Raw genomic sequence first — 21,490 nt, forward strand, 5'->3', positions numbered from 1 at the left:
TTTTTATGTACAGCTTACAATTAAAAATAGTAAAAAGTGCTAAATAAATCAACTTGAGTTGACTTGACTACAACTCCCTAAACGGGAAAAGACCAAAATCTCTAAAACTGTCTTACATTTAAGCATTTTGTTTGATACTTTTATCCAAAGCGACTTTTGCATTCAAGCTAAACATCAGATTTGTATGTGTGTCGCAAGCAATGTTAAAGCAATGTTCTACCAGTTATGCTACAGAAATACCACAAATATATTTCTATTTTTAATGTAATATTATCATATATATTATCACAAAATATCGCAAACAAATATGACTTTTTTACCGCTCAAAATATTTAATTTTTCAGCTTGGTTCACCCAATAAATAGATAATACAGTAAATAGCCGATGGCTTCTATTCCTAAAGCTGCCATACTGCATATATGTTTTCTCTTATTTATTCTCTTTCTTTTAAACTGTAACATTTTGCAATAATTTGCCAGAATAAAAGAAACTCTTAAATCTCAATGGCTAACTCTTATCAAGCCATTTACAAAGCTATTCTTCCTCGTCACTCTAAATCAATGTACTTCAGCTACAGATAAATCAGCTGCTGATATCAAGCAATGATTTCTGTACACAGCACTGTTTCTCTACACATACTAGATCGTTGGGCATTTGAGCTGAGAGCTTTGGAGAGGACAGACACCGGGCTTGTTTAATAGCACAAAGACACACTTCAGGACGGGCTAATTGGAAACAAGTCAATCGATGGAGTTCTGCCTTCAGCGCACAAAAAAACTGCCTTCACTTTTCCATTATTTTTTTCAAAGAGCTGCTGTTGTAAACATTGGTTATGCAAGACTTATCATTGCACGCAGCTCTCGAGAGAAAGAATCGTAAATATTTATCCATGAGGACAGCCAGTGGTCAAGACTTGCATATGAATCATAAAAGTGAGAATGAGAAATGGATTGACGAGTCGTGTCTTAACAGCGCCTAGGTCTCCCCGTACAGAGAATGAATGTGAGGCCAAAGAGCATCATTATGAAGATGTGAACAGCCCCTCTGTGGGGGGAGAACCTTTCAGCTTGGCACTCTACAAGCCTTTGGTAATTACCAGAGTGCCAGAGAGTGTATGAATAAATTCATGAGCTCTGACTCAGGTAATTAACTCATTGTTTAGTCATTAGAGATCAGGAGAGTGCGAAACGGGGATAACATTTGCAGCAAATAAAAAATCAGAAAGGAAGAAAATGAATGGGAGACAGATCTGAGGCTAAACGTTCCTAGCTCGAGTATTACAGCAGGGCACGGCACCAGGTCATCGGTTAGATACCCAGGTTACACGCGCACTGATAAAGTATATACTTTCAATCCTATTTCTATAGTTAAAAAAAATCTGATAGGTTCATTTTCAATAAAAGGGGCAAAAGTTAAGGACAGAAGGTAAAAATGCCCTTATTAAACTTCAGTTAAAAAATGCCAAAGTTTATGCAATTTAACATTGGAAAATGAAATGGTATTGCAAATGAAAACGAGAAACAGTTCAAAACAACAGAAAAGATGCTGTGTATTTTTTCCGACCTCAAATACTGCAAAGAAAACAAGTTCATATTCACTTTTAAGCAATGCAACAGTCATATTTGTACATCTATTTAGGAAAAGTTAAAAATTACTTTTCATGTGACAACCTTGATTTTTATCACACTTTTCATGTGTCATTCTGTCAGTCTTTCACGTTGCTGTTGGGTGACTTTATGTCAGTCCTGAGGTTTGATTTTGCTGAAATTCAACAGACACTGGACTGGAATGACCACAATACATTTAGAAAATTTGGAATGGTCTCTTATTTGTTTCCGTGGCTGTAGCTACAGTACCAGTGACAATTCCACAAAGGATTAATAAACATATTAAATGATAAGCACATAAAAGAGGAGAAGGATGTAAATGTGTATGTGTGTCGAAAGACTGATTGAGGGGGAAAGAGAGATTGAGCGCGTTTCCATTTAGACAGTTGCGAGGCAGCTGGAGGAGAAAACGAGCGAGTGTGAAACGGCACGAGAGGCAAAGAGATCTCTGTCAGAACTCAAAGCTGATCAGACACTCTTGACGGGATCATCCACGCGCCGCTGGGCCCGACTGTAACAGAAACAGTCCCTACAGACACACGCTACACGCATACACTCGGCCAAGCCCGCGGAAACGTCGTCTTTTACCAGATACCACACGCTAACACATTCTGACAGACAGGAACCGTCTTCCTTCCCAAACAGGAGGGAAAGCGAAATTAGTTCCACAACAGAAGCAAAATTATTCCACTGTCTTACGGCTTTTATGAGCTAATGAAGGTTCAATGAGAGAATTTAACCGATTGCCAAGCCTGGTTGAACAGTTTCTTGCATTTTCTGCACTGATATTGATGGAAAATTATAGAGAATAGATGTATATCCTGTAAGTTACTACACGCACAATAAAATTTCACAAAATATTGAATAAGCGAACATGCAATGAATTTCTAGAATGTTATCAATTTAATTCTTTTAATTCTTAATTTTCTGTAGTAAAAAATCAGAATTCAGCAAAAATAATTCTGGAAAAGAGTTGCATTTCTGTGGAAATATATGCAGCTTCCGATCGAATTCAGTGGGCATGGAAATTCAGATTGTATGCCAGCTCAATCATGATTCCTTCACTGCCAGCATGCAAAAAACTATTCGGTACACAGATGTCCAGTAAAGACACTTGGAAAAAGAATAGAAAAAAAAACATGAAGGCAAAGTCTGTGGAAAAGGAGAGAATTCCAGAAAAATATAAGAGAGCGGCAAAAAGAACTGGAGAAAAGTTTTGGCAGACTTCAGAAGGGCTTTGAAAAAGAAGCCCATGTTGAGACTAGTGAGTCAGCAACTGAAAGTGATAAGAAGTGAGTAATCAAAGAATGAAGAGAAAGAGAGAGAAAGAAAATAGATACTTGATACATTTTAGCACAGCTGTGTGATGACCTCCCGCCACCCATTTTAACACACAATTGCTACCGAGAAAGAAACTTTGCAAAATAAATCTAGCTGTGATAACGATTGTTCCAAGTTTAGTCGTTACATTTGACAAAAAAACGCTCCAGTCAACCTCTGTTTTGATGTCAAAAAGTTTGAGCCCAGAACGTACAACAAGCTTCGTGCAAACGTCAATGCAAAAACTTTCAAGGGCCACATTAAAACTCAAAAGCATTTCACACCTTAAGGAAGTTAATGCTGTTGTCTTACCCAATAGGAGGAGACGGGCAGATCTTAAACAGGTAGAAGGTTCCCAGGCTCAATTGGAGCGATGGGTCCAGTTAAATCGACTGTGATAAGGATCAAAAAATCTCTGCTCCGGTTGTCTGAGGGGATGGTTTGTGATTCCCACTCTCTGCTTGTCCACGTCTGCGTCTGTCTGGCACCAACTACCCTCACCATTCCCTGCAACATACATATACAAAGAAATGAAACAACAAGAAATAAGAAGCTGTGCTACGCTGTAAATACAATCACAGTTCAAGGTGCCACCCGCGCCTGCAAAATAAAAAATATTTAAGCCAAAATCTTTTATTAAATCATTATTTTAACAAGCAAAGTTGGAAAAGGGACATTCTTATACCAATAAAGTGATACACTAAGCTAGCAAACTAATAATATTCTGTGTTGTATTTTAGGATGGATGGAACGCTGTACTGACCAATCAGCATTCAGGACTGGAGCATACATGAAAATGTGTACAATTTATCATGAATCTGATAAAGCACATTTTTATTAGGTGTATGCAAATCTGAGCTTATCGTTTATTCAAATAAATGAGTTCTGAAGTCCTCTTATAATGCCACCATCACTCGTCTTGAATGTGTAACCAAGGTAACAAGAGACTAGTTGAGAAGATACTTTAAATAGTTTCATCAGCCATACCATGAGCCGCAATACCTAAGGCTTGGGATTTCCATTAAATACAATAAAAACACATATCAAATGTTACCAAAAAAAAGTTAATAAATGACCTGGATACCAAAATGCCAACTTGCTCTTCAAAGCCCATACAGTCAGAATTGAGACAATATAATTTTAGCCATTCTTACATATGGCTCTAAATTGGAATGATCATATCTCTACACCCACATCATACTCCATCTGCTATATTTGCATGTTCCTCTTATATACAAATTCTGCTTTTAATTGCATAAACAATACAAATCCTTATCATCCATTAGCAAGTGTCCATTTCAACATGTACAGGTAAGTGACTGGGTGTGCATTTTGTGCATTTATGATGTTTGTTTAGCAACCTATGGTTCAGCTATAACGTTTTTCTAAACCATCCAACCCCGCCGTAGTCGAGCTTAATGGTACATTCCAGGGCTGATGGCTGTTTAATCAAAATCACTCTCAGGGTCTGTGGCGCTCCTGGGGGAGACCGCATTCACAAAACAAACACTGGGCCCTATTTATAGATGCCTGTCGACATGGCAACCACTCTTTGTTTGTTTGAATCAGAAACAATTTCTTCTCAAATGTTTCACTTCTCACAAGTCCCCTTCTTGCTTCAAACCTCATGCTTGGTTTTTTTTTCATTTTGGCCCGTTTGTACAAACTAAAAGGCAGGATGGAGGGCAGGACCTTTTGTGCATTTGTGTACTAGCTACTTGTGCTTTTAAATAATGTTGTGTCAAATCCATTCTCAGTTAACAGTAGTTAATCTTGTTTAGATGCCGTGACCCGCGGCGAGTCAGGGTTTACAGTCACTAAAGGTTTGCTGTCACATCAAAGTTTAAATGCCTTTGTTCAAATTTGCTTTTAGGACCTGCTGTCTGATATACAGTAGGGGTTGCACTAGTCGACTAGTGACATTAATGCTCTGACGTGACATTTAAAGCGTGATGTTAACTATTCGCGGGTCATGTGATTTTTTGATACTGTACCTTTAAGAAGAGGCTTACTGTTCCAAGAGAGCTGCGCGCGGGACGGATGTCTTCCCATCTGCTTCAGTGGGATTCTGTCACACTCCCGGCAATAATATATGTGATCTTGTCCTGTTTTCGTCCGCAACATTCACGATTTGATCTTACGCCGCAAAAGCTCGCAGATAACATTAAAGCCTAACGAAACATAGATTTCAGTGTGCTAGCTTCTACACGCAGAATCTTTTATATTAGGCTATCTTCGTACTTGCTCCCCATTTAATAATACATGAAAGAAACAAAATAAAAGAATAAAATTGGCTGCTGTGTCACTGAGGTGCTGCGTTTGTAAGTCCGCTATGATAAAGCGTCTGCTGCATTAGGCTAATAAATATACTGACGTTGTTCTAAAGTCATAGGCCGTCACAAACAAACTCGACACATTTTTCTGTTGTTTCATCTATTAGTGCACATGACTCTTTCAGTTGACTTGTTGTCAATGCAAGGGAAGTTTGGTCTGTACGCACGCTTCAGATCTGAAGTAATTTACAAAAATCCTACAAAATATTTAGTCTCTCAGAAAGTGTCTTTGTCACATCCATAACGCATGTATATTGTCCTCAACTCGTATAGAAAACAGACTGATATTTTTTTGATGTCAGGGGTTAAGAAACATATAAACAGATGGATCGGTATTATATTAGTACTTTACATTTACATTTATGCATTTGGCAGACGCTTTTATCCGAAGCGACTTACATTGCATTATACTATAGATATGTTTCAATCCCCTGGGATCGAACCCACGACCTTGGTGTTGCTAGCACCATGCTCTAACCACTGAGCTACAGGAAAGCATATTCAGTAATAAATAAATTATCTTAAAAGTTTATATTTCAAGTTCTGACTGTGAACGTCACATGCTGGAATTGCATTTGACAAACGTTTTATGTTTTCCTTTTTTCTTTTAAATAGCCTGTAGCTTTTGGTTTACTGTACAACGGGACTGGCCTACTAGGGCTGTGCGATTTTGGGAAAATATCTAATTGCGATATTTTTGACAGACATTGCGATTGCGATTTGATTTGCGATTTTAACTTTTCTAATTCAAGCTTCAGCTCAATATTGTTGTGTGGAGCACAGTATGGGTATACAGTAGTTACCCTGCTCAAAGAAAACAAAAAAAATGTTTCCATTAAAACCATTACAAAATTCATTTTTGTAGTGTGTTTAGGGCATTATTCAAATAGGGCTTACTGTTGTTCAATTGGTTCCCAACTTCCCGATTACATCACACCAATAGAATCCAAATACCAGTGTACACTATTAGTGACATAGACATAGTTACATAGGCTGATTTATTATTTTTTAAGTATGTGAGATTTTTTAAAACAAGTAGAAAATGTGCTGAATGTTTAATTTCATCCAAGTGAAATTAGCAAAACAGTTAGATAGAATTTACATTTGTTTGAAACGCGGAGCTAGGCGTGAGTTGACACAGGGTGCGCGCGTGCGTCAAGCCTCGTCCATATTGCCAGATGCCCGTGTGGAGCCGGACTCAAGTACTATAAACGTCATTACGAAACAGGCTGTGTGTGCGCGTCAAGTTTAAACGGCTCGTCCGCGAGATGCGAGAGACGCGCAACGCGGGGCAGAGACGTGCGAGTATGACAGGCTGTGTGTGCGGTCTTATGAATTGGACGGTTCTTTAATATTTATTTGCCTAATATGATCGATCTGACTCTGCAGATGCCATAATAACACACACTCTCTCCTGCCTTGTGTTTGTTTGTTTTTTTAATGACGGACGTTTATGCAGTTGGCTAGGGCAGTGCTGATTAGGCATAACGGAGGTTCGCTCACTCAGTTGGTTAGCAAGAATGCCACTCAAAGCGGGCTTGGAACAGACGCGTTTGCTATTTTTCACATCGCTTCCACATCGCAGCCTCTTGCGATTAGCAAATCGCAACGTCTCACATCGCGATTGCGATTCGATTTCGATTAATCGTTCAGCCTTACTGCCTAGTGAAACCAAACCACAGTGCTCAACCAGACAATCTAAACAGCTTACAAATAGATGTGTGCACAACACAGTCACATATAAAAGCAGCACGCAAGTATCTAGTGAGCTATTTCCTTGTGCTCCTTCCACAAAGAGAACTCTCAGTTTCTTTTTCCAATAATTCAACAGCTGGTGATGGCTGCAGGCTGCTGTTTCTCGCTCATCTTTCTGATCAATTACAGAAGTGTGATGCTAGATGACAGCTGGCCACAAACAGTTAAACCTGCACCACCGTTTTTGTTCCTTTTCGAGACAGGCCTGGAGATATTACTCACATACTAATGGTGCTCAGTGATATGACTAGACACAAAGAATTGTTATGCATTTAAGTCAATTCAATATGCCATGTATGCATGATTTAGTCAATGTGACTTCAAATGCCAACACTGATACACGCGCTGGTTTCACTGTGCAAGAGTCAACAATATTTCAATTAAAACAGTTTAAAAAACGACTTGTTCTGCAATTGACATATATATCATTTTTTTGTCTACTGGAAAATTCGTAAAGATGTGTTTTCAACGTTTTAACAACTGACACCTACACATGACAAACCAGGATCTATTAGGTCATGTGACCTGAGAGTACGTGTACAACACAGACTCATTAAAAGTCCCCCAGTCAATGAGAGTATATCCAGCATGGTGCCGATAATCCTTTTCTGAATCACAATGTTTAGAGGCTAACAGTTTGTACAAATGCCATCAATTAATATCACTGCAGTACAGTAAGCTCTACAAATAATGTGACATTATATTGACTCAGCCATTTGAGTGGCGATTAATTGGCTGATTCACATAGGCCAAACACATTCTACAACTTGGTGTACTTTACTCTAATCTGGAGTAAAACACAATACTAAGGCACTGGGCAGCGTTTATACTTCTGTGTTTTCCTTTGAAAACGCATAACTCTAGCTACGGTTACGCCTGCCGTTTACACTACTCCGGAGTTTTCGACCCCCGAAAACGGAGACGTTTGGAAACGCTGCAGACCCCGTTTTAGTTTGAAAACTGCAGGGTTGCGTTTCTGTGTAAACGGACCAAAACGGCGACTTTAGGCCACGTTTACACGATGAAAAACGGAAAAGTTTTCCCGTTGCGTTTTTGAAAAGCTTCACGTACACATGACAGCGTTATCAAAACGGTCTGCATTTACACGGACCCAGGAAAACGGATAAAAACGCTGTAGTATGCACGCCAGGCCAGTTGATGGCGATGTTGTTGTGTAAAGAAACAGGACGTGCCTCGACACATACACATGCACAGTTATAAGCCAAAAGTGCTTTTTAATACCGTTGGTCGACGTATATGTGTGTTTAAAGTCTGGCGAATGTAATAGTGTGTCTCCGCTGGTTTTGTGGGTGCAGCAAATCCACATTTTGCTGGGGAAACGTTAATACATAGTCGAGCAGCGAGAGCTCACAGTACGGGAAGCCGCTATATTGTTTTAGCTATACTCGCTTGACTGAGCGCGTAATACGCATGCGCGTGACGTCTTGCCGTTTACATGGAAACGAAAACGGCTGCGTTTTCAAAAAGTTTTGAAGTTTTCAGTCCCCTAAAACGCCATTTCTGTGTAAACGGACAGCTAAAACGCATATTTTTTTTGCGTTTTCAGTTGAAAACGGTCTCGTGTAAACGGCCTCTTAGAATACACAGGCGTGGTTGCCCACATTCGCTTACCGATTGGGTGGTCTGTATCATTGCGTTTGCTTCCCTGATTCGTTAAACCTCTGTCATCTGAGCCATCACGCTGCCTGAAGGCGACAATGACCAGCCTCGCAAGGACCGTGTGAATAACAGGCTTGTTTAACTTCAAGCTGCGCTGCGCTGCGCAGACGGATCGACTCGGTGACATTACAGCATCGCGAGAGAGAATCGAGAGCCGTTTGCTTTTTAATAGCTCACTCAGTACTGCGATGTCATCCGTCGATCGGTCTGCGTGGCGCCGGATGAAATCAAACAAGCCTAATAACATGGATTACCTCATCTCACGTTATCCACAAAGACGTCCTTGGTTTTCCTCGCCATCATGTTCATTTTGTACTGTCAGTGACTAGTAACCAACTGTCATCAACAACCATCTTATGTGTGCCCATACAACTGTTAACATTTATGGGCGCATGCCCAGCGTGTCTGAATGGTCATGTGACATGCGTTTTCAGTAGTGTAGTGTAAACGCAGATTTGTTCTGAAACGCAGGTGGAAACGGCAGTATAAACGAGGATCTTTTTCGTTTTAAAACACCTTCCTTTGCCAAGTGCATTCCAAACGTCTACATAACGGCACGCAAATGCCCTGTTCACTCCAAAGTCTAAACTCCAAGGGCTCTGCCCTTCGAAGGAGTAGGGCATAGGAATGATGACTATATTTCGAATATTGCCCGTGACGGTTCGGTACGAATACACGTACCGTTACACCCCTAATTTGAAATGATCTTAAATGGGCATTTCACCCAAAAATGAAAATTCTGTCATCATTTACTCACCCCAAAAGTTTTTCCAAATCTGTATACATTTCTTTGTTCTGGTGAACACAAACAAAGATATTTTGAAGAATGCTTGTAATCAAACAGTTCTTGGCCACCATTGTCCTACATTCTTCAAAATATCTTCTTTTGTGTTCATCAGAAAAAAATTATATATAAAGCAATCTTTCCTACTATGGTAGTCAATGGTGACCAATAACTGTTTTGTTACAAGCATTCTTCCAAATATCTTTCTCTGTGTTCATCAGAACAAAGAAATGTATATAGATTTGTAATAACTTGAGGGTGAGTAAATGAAGACAGAATTTTCATTTTTAGGTGAACTGTTCCTTTATAAAAATTATTATTAATTCATTTTCAAAGTCATCGAAGCATAACACCTGAAGAGTCTGACTTATAAAATGCCAAAAGAATATAACAGTTTGATTTAGTTTGGACTTTTTGGACTCTTTTTTAACTGTGTGTTACTCCACAGCTTTGATAAGTTCATATCATTCTACTAAATACTGTATATACATATTATAAATAAGTGACCCTAAACTTTTGAACTGTAGTGTATACACAGGACATATACAGAGAGATATTCTAAGAAGTAGCGAGCTACTGAACGAGGTTACATTTGACCTGCGGTGCACACAATACTCTCAGTGTTGGTTACATAATGGCGAGCACACGCCCCTATCGGTCAGCTCAAAGTTCTCCTGTTCACCGCTGATGGCTGACCTATGACCTGCCTGCAAGCAGCAGCCGGTCACGCAGCGCACATCTGACACAGATAATGAGAACACACACAAGCACCCCACCCAAAAGTGTTTATTCATTCAGATATATGGGTAAACCGTCAATGGACTATTGCTTCGCACATGAATTAACACAATACACAGCGTTATGCAGGAGTAATATAAAGCCGGAACCTGACCGCAGCCTGACATGAAAGTTCATCATCTGGCAATGTTTCGTATTTGCTGTTCTGATATTACGCAATGTCTGTGAAGCTGGGAATTGTTAAATGTCAGGTACGATATGATTTAAGAGTACCTGGTTGAAGAAGTTTCTTTACACATTCAATTGAATTGAGTGGTTTAGTCTGGTCTCTCAAGGTTTTTTTAAATAAATTCGCAAAGGTGTTGTCATAATATGGGAACTTAAAACTGACTCGTTTTCCATTGTTGAGATTCAGTGAATCCTGTTTCACAGACACACTTTGAGATTTCACTCCTGTCTGTCTCACACAACCTTGGTTAAAAATCATAGCGCAAATTACAAGTTTTTCGGCTAGCTCAGGCGTCCTCTGAGAAATGTAATACTGGATATTGAATTGTCACAACGCTTCTTCTCATCTGTGTTGACCTTTGTGGAACAAGCAGCTAAAGCTGATTTTCTCGAATCTTCTGACTAGAACTTTTTGCCAACTTTCTGGGTAACGTGTACTGCCTGCTGGTGTCCTGTCTCAATTACTTTTTGTCATTTTATTTAGGCCAATAGAATAAGTACAAAAAAATAAATAATTCAAATCAAACACATGACCTTTTGTACTTGTCCTATCTACTAATATAAATATAATATAAATCTAATATAAATAAAGATATTCCAATCACACTATAAAAACGTTGTTTTGTTTGCTTTAGCATCCCAACCAGACCGAAATATTAACATCATTAAACCAAAGGGGTCAAATTTGACTAGTCAATAGAAGATTCCTAAGGAATCTTGACTTAAAGTAATAGTTCACCCAAAAATGAAATTTTTGTCAGCATTTACTCACCCTCAAGTTGTTTCAAACCTGTATATATATTTTTTTTGTTCTGTTAACAACAAAATAAGATATACTACCATTTTCATTTCTCCTACTATGGTACTCAATAATGTCCCAGAACTGAAAATTGCTAACATTCTTTCAAATATCTACCTTTGTGTTCAGCAGAACAGTCATTTATGCAGGTTTGGAACAACTTGAGGGTGAGTAATTGATGATCGAATTTTCATTTTTGGGTGAACTGTCCCTTTAAGAACAATTGTTTGTCGATACTAGTCACACAGCTCTTACTTCACTTTTATACTAACCTACTAACTAGGGGTGTAACGGTTCAAATTAAAAATAAGAACAAATAATCAAGCTACAAGTAACAGCACCAATAAAACAATAAGAGACTGTATATATACCTTTTTAAGGTATAGAAATGGATTAAAGTAATCAAATAAAACATAACATTGCATATGTACAAATGAAATAAAGATGAATCATAATTGAAGTTACAGAAGCTATTGAGTCACTAGCAGTGAGTGATTTCCTTGACTTTTAACAGACAGCAGGAATATGCTGCTGTCGCTTTAAGAGGAATGAAACAGATCCAGTTCACTGATACTGTACACATGTGGTGTTTTTCTTCTGTTTCGTCCGTTCACTTAAGACATAACCTACTATGTTTGTTAAGATACTGGACAAGAGGGGCATGTTGACCTACTTCGTGTGTGAATCTGTCCGTTTAAGCGCTTCAAAGACAACTCAATATTTGTGCCATGTCTGAGACTTTCCTTGTGCGCGCTTCGGATCTTCTCACAACGCGCAAGCGAGTTTTCTTCTGCATCATCTTGCACTTAAATGTTTAAATTGGCAAGGCTTGAATGAGTGTAGTTTAAACAGCAACATGTGCTGGTCAGGTCTCACCTGCGCTCGCCGAGCGCTCACAACACCCGGGTGATGAAAGCAGAAATGACTGTACAGCATACGTCAATCCTATTGAAATGGGTCTACGTTATTTGATTTGTTGTAGGTATTAAATGTGTATCCATCGACAAACATACATTAGCTGAACTTTTTCAGTCTGTTTTATGCATTATCATTTTTAATGAACCATATTATAAATGCGTCGTCAGATTTAAGATGAGCCGTGCCTAACCGTTGGTGGAGAACTGTGCGGTTCTATTTTTTTCCGAGAACCGTTACACCCCTACTACTACCTACTACATGAAAAGCACACACTACAGCATAATTTTAGCCATGCACACTTCACATTAATACTAACAAAACACTAAATTTTTCATGAAACATATGCACAAACATAATCCCACAAGACTCTGCCAACATCAACTTTTCCAACATATGCACGAGCTCTCACACACATTTACATGTATACATTTGACAGCCACGTTTAAACAAAGTGACTACTCGAGGTACCTTTTATTGTTGTTGCTAGGGCAGTACTTCGCCATTTGAACTACAGGGACACACACCGTCCGTTCTGAGACAGCAGGCCTCGGTTTCTGTAATTCACTTGCTATCTTGCTGCTGGTTTGTTTCACAACACTGTCAAATCCACTGAGATTCTCTCTCTGCTCTGGCTTAGTGCCACTCACAGAAGGACACTCAGCAGACCTCTCGCTGAGATTCAGACCCCACTCCTTTACCCTCCCCTCCGTCAGCATTATTTATCAGCGTCTGACCACAATCGTTTCACCTCTGCTGCAGTCAAACACACTTAACTGTTTCCTACAGGAGAATACCATTCCCGTATCCACAGAGGCATCTCTACTTTTTTATTTCTCATCTCCACTTCAATAGCTCTGTATCCCACTCTTACATGAAAGTACTAAGATGGGAGCCATTACATTGTGATGGTATCAGATGATATTATGGTACGTACTTTGACACTGTATACAGTATATGATGAATGAGCAACTACTGCATTTATGGGAGATTCAACGTTTTAAAAAACCAAAAAATGGATTGAGAAAAAAAAGAGACAAATTATTTGCAGTTTTTTCTGAATTTACTATTTATAGGTACAGTATGTTTAGGTATACTGACAATTTTTGTTTTATTTTGTGCACTACCAACAATATTTCTCCCAAATTTCAAATAAAAATATTGTTTCTATTTGCATTTATTCGCAGAGAATGAACTGGAGAAACAGGCCAAAATAACAGAAAAGATGCTGTGTATTTTTTCCAGACCTCAAATACTGCAAAGAATACAAGTTCATATTCACTTTTAAACAATACAACGGCAATATTTGTACACGTATTTAAGAAGAAGTTCAAAAAGGGTTTTTTTTCTCGATTTATATGAGTTTTCATGTGTCTTTTCATTCTGTCAGTCTTTCACATTGCTGTTGGATGACTTTGTCACTCCTGAGGTTTGATATCGTTGAAAAAAGTATTGGCCACAAATACATCTAGAAATGCTGTTTGAAAGAAAATTTGGAATAGTCTCTTAATTTTTTTCTATGTCTGTGCATTTCTCACTCTTTAGCTTACAAATTTCCTTTCTCCTTCCCCCTCCCTCCCCCCAAAAAACACTTCTGTTCTTTTCTGTAAGTCCAAGGCATCTCTCCCACAACCTTCACTTCTTCGCTATAGTTCTCCTCTGCTGTCTTTTTTACCATGAAAAGGAAAATAAGCTTGTGCTCATCTCCGTTGTCTAAAGAGAGAATCTCTGCTTAGGATTCATAGAACGACACAAACAGAGAGATGGAATGAAAGAGCATCGTACCCAGTGTTCCCTGTTATCTCTCTGATCCGGCACACACATGTAATGGACAGGTGGACAAACACAAGGAAATTTTAATTTTAAGCCCCCGTGAACAGGAAGTTGGCCAATCCAATCCAATCCAACTTTATTTGTTAAGCACTTCAAACAACCAAAGCTGACCAAAGTGCTGTACAGAAAAATAAATAAGACATCATAATAAAGACATAACAGCTCACACGAGGTGCACAATTACATATATAATACAACAATAAAATGTAAAAGACAACAAAAACATGAGTAAAATAATAACCAGGCAATAATAAGCAATCAAAAATGAGAAAAAAATATATATAACTAGAGTAATTAAAGTCAACATCTTACTAGGTGTCAAAGGCCACAGCGAAGAGATGGGTTTTAAGACGGGATTTAAAAATAGACAAAGAAGAGGCCTGTTTAACGTGCAGAGGCAGAGCATTCCATAATTTAGGAGCCGACACAGCAAAAGCACGGTCCCCTCTGAGCTTCCGCTTAGTTTTAGGCACACTCAGGAGCAGCTGATCATCTGACCTGAGAGAGCGACCGTTTTACTTTGGTATTTTGAGGCCTTTCCGAGTGAAACGGAATTTGGAATGAGAAAAATAGTGGCTGGGCTTGCGTTTTTCACTGCGAATTGATTGGATGTATAGAATCGGCCATTGCATTTTGAAATGGAACTGGTAGCTGACTGACAGCTGAAGGGGAGGAGCTATCGGATCCGGATGCTCTGCCCAAGTCTGTGGAGATTGCTGAAGATTATGAGGGCGCATGAATTTTAAAAAGAGAATGACCCACAATGATAACCTATTTATAATAAACACTGCAATATAGGGCTGCTCGATTATGACAAAAATCATAATCACTATTATTTTGGCCAATATTGAGATCCCGGTTATTTAACCTGATTACTCACTAAGTTTTAAAGAGTACATTCCTCAATATTTTTAAGGGCTTATTTTCGTTTATGGAGTGTCCGACAACAAGTTTATGTACATACATGATGTATAAATACTATTATTTCGTAATAATAAGCAGTTTTTATTACCTTACTTCTTGACTGACTCTCAAATGATTCGTTCCGCGATTCATCTGTGTAATCTCCGCCTTTCCGCCAGCGTAGTCTGATCTGATTGGTCAGATAGTGTAGTCTGCTGTGATTGGTCAGATGGTCTAGTCTGCTGTGATTGGTCAAATGGTCTAGTCTGCTGTGATTGGTCAAACGCGTTCAGCATGTGTCGCAAATGGACCGCCTATCATTACTGCTGTATTACGGTTTGCAGGTGGTTGGATATTAACAGTGTATAGAGAGAGATGGCGTCGATTTTACCTTACCAGTTCGAGCCCGAGTCTGACGAATCATTCTTTAATCCTTATACAGATGCCAGTAAGAAAAAGGACTGTTTTAGACACTTCTCTTGTAACAGTTAGTTATCACGGCATACAGTGTACGGTGTTCGTATCTTCAGATGTTATTATAACTATAGTACACCACGCAGTTCTTGAAATAAAGACTTTGCGAGTTAATATGGTTGAACACTTACATTAGCGCAACGAGTTTATAGCTAACGTTAGGTAAACAAACAGTAACAACCCCAAAAATAACGGTAACGTTAGCTAAACACAGACATGAGATAACGTCACACAAATTTAATTTTAAGTAAAGACAAAAATAAAGAGTCACACTTACAGGTTGTGATTCGGTGGAGCTTACAGGTCCAAATAAAGTTGGTATTGCAACATCTTTTAAGGAAAGACGTTTAATGTATCCTGCAGTAAAGGCGCCAAGATTGATGAAGCAATCTTCGGTAAAATGACGCGCGCAAAGTAAAACGTTCGGTTTATACTCCTTTGGTGTCGTTTGAAAAATAAATAGTAACCATTTTTTCCTCAGAAGTTCTTCCTTTGGTAGTGAAAATAAGACTGACTTAGTTTCACTACATAGAACACAGCTTCTCTTAGACATGATGCACACGTCACGAACGAGCTAGTACAGTGTTTGGGGAGGAGAGAGTTAAGTTTTCGCAGTCAGTAGGCGGGGATTTTTCTAGTGACGTAGGTACATTGTGGTTAAAGATTCGGACAGGTCATGGCTTGTTCGAGTGATTCAGAGTCGATTACCTTTTTTATACGCTAATAATTATTCGTTCACCTTCGGATTTACAACTTGGCAGATTGCTTACATTCAAACACGGCAAAATTAAACACTTCATGAAATGTATTTTTTATGATCTCGAGGAATGTACTCTTTAAAACAACATAGAAAAATAAAAAAACTTGGCTTTTAAACAGTGAATTCAACTGAAAAATAAATGTAAAGAAATAGCACAGCTGAACAACTGTAAAGGAAGGGTGATCTCGAACATCATAGCAGTTAACGCTAATATCAAATAATCAAGAAACTAAAAAAAAGATTTGGGGACTAAACAACATCAATGACATAAATGACTCAACTGACAAGACAAATATAACTAAGACAATGTAAAAGAACAACACTAGACAAAGCTAAATAACAGACTCACAACTGACTTGACTTGAACTTGACTAGACTTGGGTACAGACAAGAACACCATACACAACGTAGCTCCACGACACATACAATCACGAGCACAGGACAAAGAAACATGAGGGTAAATATAAGGAAACAAACGAGGGATAACGACACGGGGCAGTGTGGGTAATCAAACACTTAGGGAAGGATAACGAGGAAACGAGATGGCGGGAACAGAGACGAGACACTGGAAAAACACATGAGAGGTAAAAACATAAACATCTCATGGCCTTCCCACATAAAACCCAAGGACTCTGCCCCGATCCCACCACACGACTAGAATTCATAAACAAGACGGTGGGACCGTGACAGAGCCCCCCCCTTAATGAACACCTCCAGGTGTTCACCAAGGGGTGACTAACAAGACCTGACAGACTGGACCAAAGACAAAAACCAGACAAACATGGTGAACAAGACAAGGGGCAGACATGACAACAAGACCACAGGACTGGGGTGGGCAACAAAAACAACAAACATGGGAGGGGGGGTGGGGCAAAACAAGGGCCCATAGGGGGCAGTCCATGGGGGTGGGGAATAGTCCCAGTCCCCGGCTGCGCTCGAGGGCGCGAGTCCTGGGGGACTTAGGATAAGTCCTGGGGGGAACAGTCTTTGACCCTGGGAGTCTCCCAGGGCCGGCTGGACAGGACTGGACGCCGGCTGGACAGGCCGGACTGGACGCCGGCTGGAAGCCGGCTGGACGCCGGCTGGATCACCGGACTGGACGCCGGCTGGATCACCGGACTGGACGCCGGCTGGATCACCGGACTGGACGCCGGCTGGATCACCGGACTGGACGCCGGCTGGATCACCGGACTGGACGCCGGCTGGATCACCGGACTGGACGCCGGCTGGATCACCGGACTGGACGCCGGCTGGATCACCGGACTGGACGCCGGCTGGTCACCGGCTGACGCCGGCTGGATCACCGGACTGGACGCCGGCTGGATCACCGGACTGGACGCCGGCTGGATCACCGGACTGGACGCCGGCTGCACACTGGTTGGAGTCCGCGCCCCCCTCCGCTGCCTCTTCTTCGTCAACCGAACGCAGGGCCTGTGGTCGGCTGCGAGGCAGCAGTGGAGGGCGTGGCTAGCTCCGCACCGGAGGAGTCTGTAGACACCTCCCCGGACGCCCTCCTTCCTCGCTTGCCACGGAGGGTCGTGGACGGTGGAGATGGATCGGCGGAGCTGGAGGTGGGCGGAGCTGAGTCCCCCAAGGTCACGGTGGCCAGGACGAGGTCTTCCGGGACAGTAGCCAGCGGAGAGGATACCCAGGATGGCGTAGTGGCCATGGTTCGTCCCGGTTGACCACGTACCTGAGCATGTCACCAAAGTACAGGGGACTCAGCATCCTCATCTCGCTGGGCTTGAGGGGTTCGGTGAGACAGCTGTTAAAAATTACGGTAAGATCCTTCTCACCGAACCCCGTCTCTGCCGCCGCATCCAGGAAGGTACGGGCAAACTCCCGTACCCCCCGATCTCCCTGGTGAAGCCCGAACAATAACCGGGTCTGGCGGGCTCGCAGGGAACTGTCCATACCTGCTGGGTTCGTAGTGGGCTCGTGGATTCTGTCACGATCTGGCAGAAAGAACCCAAGCGCAGGCAGGCAGTGAAGGGGTTAACACAACAAGACTTTAATTATAAATAATAAACAAAACACAAAACAAAAACCCACGATGGGGCAAACCAAACAACACTAGATACTACAACTGACAAGACAAATATAACTAAGACAATGTAAAAGAACAACACTAGACAAACGCTAAATAACAGACTCTCACTGACTCGACTTGACTTGAACTTGACTAGACTTGGGGTACAGACAAGAACACCATACACAACGTAGTACACGCACGGAAAACAATACAATCCACGAGCACAGGACAAAGAAACATGAGGGTAAATATAGGAACACAAACAGGGATAACGACATGGGACAGGTGTGGGACATTAAACACTCAGGGAAACATAACGAGGAAACGAGATGGCGGGAACAGAGACGAGACACTGGAAAAACACATGAGAGGTAAAAACATAAACATCTCATGGCCTTCCCACATAAAACCCAAGCCCCGATCCCACCACACGACTAGAATTTCATAAACAAGACGGTGGGACCGTGACAAAGGGGGTGCGCTGTGGATTTATACCACAAGAAAAGAGACGATCCTTGCAAAATGTAATGCGGCACAATAATCATTTTATGTCGATTATTTTGTTTTTGTAATTGTTGAAGGCCAAAATTGACGATTACAATTATTTTCGATTAATTGCACAGCCCTACTGCAATATTCCATGAAAAAACAGGAATTGTAATTTTCATTTCACTGGGACTTTAAGCGACCAAAAGATTTTGCAAACCTACTGTCTGACAGCAAAAACTTTTTTCTGTTGCTCTCAATGAAGATTCTTAAATAATGCTACAGTTGTGACAACTCCTCACAGGAATCAAATCATGAACTATTGACCTGACCCGCGAAATAATCTTGTTGACGGTGGGCTGCCAACACATGATACGTGTTATCCTGCGGAGCTATTTTTCAGAAAGCGCTACCCTGAGCGTGCATGTCATGTGACTCACCTTGTGATTTTTATCAGGAAGATTATTTGAGACATGGCAGCAGTGACAAAGCGTTTTCAATGTCAGTATGTTATGAATTTATGGTTTTTGCTATTAACTGATTTATGTGATTGTAGGCTCAGTAAATACTGTGCTAAACATGACAAAAAGTGCACACAAAAAAGTGGGTAAATGAGCAGTTCACCCAAAATTACTGAAAATCATTTATTTACTTTCTTCTGTATAGCAAGACTTTTTTTAAACAAATATTGAAGACCGAGGTCAGTGACTAAACATCTTCATAGCATCTCCCATGGGGTTTAGTAAATAAAAATAAGAAGTGAGAGTACTGTAAGTGATTTTAGTTTCGGGTGAACCATCCTTTTAAAGTGCTTGCGAGACATCAGGGGTCCTCATTTATTTTCTATGCAGGTCACTGTTTGTGGTGACCCCTGCTTATATAATGAAAAAAGTAGACATAGATGCACACACACACACTTTAGAGAGTGTACATTTCTGGCTCCTCAACACTGCTGTTACTTAACACACACTGGGTCTACAGATATCTGCTGAGATGCAAGGCCTTCTGGTGCCCAGCCAGCACTCCAGGGAACGCAGATCCTCAGTGATTCACAATAGCTACTGTGAAAATCTGTTGTGTAAAGTATGTTGGGCTAAGAAATCAATGACATCTTGTAGAAACAATGGAGAAGAAAAGTGTCTTATAAAATGATATGTTGTGCAAACTTGGATAAGGTGTTAAAAGTGACAACAATGACAGATTATAAAATAATCTGAGGTTATTACTTAAAAAATATTTTTGAATTTTTCCTAAAAACATATACAAATATTACTGTTGTATATGAACTTGTTTTCTTTGCAGTAAATGAGGTCTTATAAATCTTTAAAAAATACAGAGCATCTTTTCTGTTATCTCCAGGTAACGTTTATTTATACGTTTATTCTGTTTCTCCAGTTTTCATTTTTTGCTAATTTTTATTTGAAATTTGGGAGAAACATTGTTAGTAGTACACAGAATGAAACAAAAATGACAATTTTACCTAAACACATACCTATAAATAATACATTCAGCAAAACAGTAATAATTTTGAAATGGTTAATAGTTAAATACTATTTTATATTAGTAATTGCAGCAAAAAAGTTATTTTTGGCCCTTGCATGAACTTTGACACTACGGTAAACAGATCCCAGACTCCTGCTAGGTCGCAAACATCAGGGGCTCTCTCAGCTGAAGTTTCACCAATGACCCCAATATTTTCCATACAGCATATCGGTTGCGGTTACAGCGTCGCCTCCAGCCCACACAACACTCTTTTACAGATTCAAATACACAAAGCCCAAAATACTTCTTCACTACTTACACTATAAACTGCAAAGTACACACACATTTGACACACAGCATAAAACAAAAGTACGCAAAGACATTTTACCCACGCATACACACACACAAAGCTTCACACACCCTCGTAAACATACGTATTCCTGACCAGTGTTGGGTAAGTTACTCTGAAAAAGTAATTAATTACTAGTTACTAATTACATATTCAATAGTGTAATTAGATTACTGTACAAATTACTCTCTCCAAAAAGTATTTAGTTACTTATTACTAATTACTTTCTATATCCTACATCAACCTTGATTAGTTAAGTGATTGAAGGATAGACTTGAAATGGCTTATTTAATTCATTCAAATAAATAATATTAAACTACATAAAGTAGTATTATTAACTGACCAAAGTATAACAAATGTGAGAATTATACATTAAAGCACAGATTGTAAAGTTAGACTTTGAATTTTGATGTCAATTCCACTATTGCGCACACATGTTACACAAAGTATTTAGTTTAATTACATCAGAAGTAACTGTAATTACATTACAGATAAAATAAGAGTAATCCCTTACTTTACTTTTCAAGGGGAAAGTAATTAAATTACAGTAACTAATTACTTAGTAACTAGTTACACCCAACACTGTTCCTGACAGGCTGTTCTCGGGATGAAAGATAAAAATAAAAAATAAAAAAGACTGCTGCTAGAAACAAAGAACGACACCACCATCACATAACGTATAAACACACAAACACATCTGTGCTTTATTACAATCCTATTCTAAATAAACGTTACCATGAATTATCCCATCGGACATTATAATTGATGAGTAAATAAAAGGGGCTGAAGCCTTTTAAAGCAATAAAATGAACACAGAACACTTAACAAAACAAGCCTTAAAGAGATACTTCAACCAAAAATGAAAATTCTGTCAACAACTTTTCAACTGACCCAATTAATGGAAAAACATTTTTAATCAAAAACAGTAGTGCTTTTTGCAATCGACCCCTATTGATTTGTCAATGTGATCAAACAGCTGTGATGATCAGAAAATTTTATAATCCCAGCAGTA

This window comes from Triplophysa rosa, linkage group LG16 (genome assembly GCF_024868665.1).
Source record: "Triplophysa rosa linkage group LG16, Trosa_1v2, whole genome shotgun sequence".
Lineage (NCBI taxonomy): Eukaryota > Metazoa > Chordata > Actinopteri > Cypriniformes > Nemacheilidae > Triplophysa > Triplophysa rosa.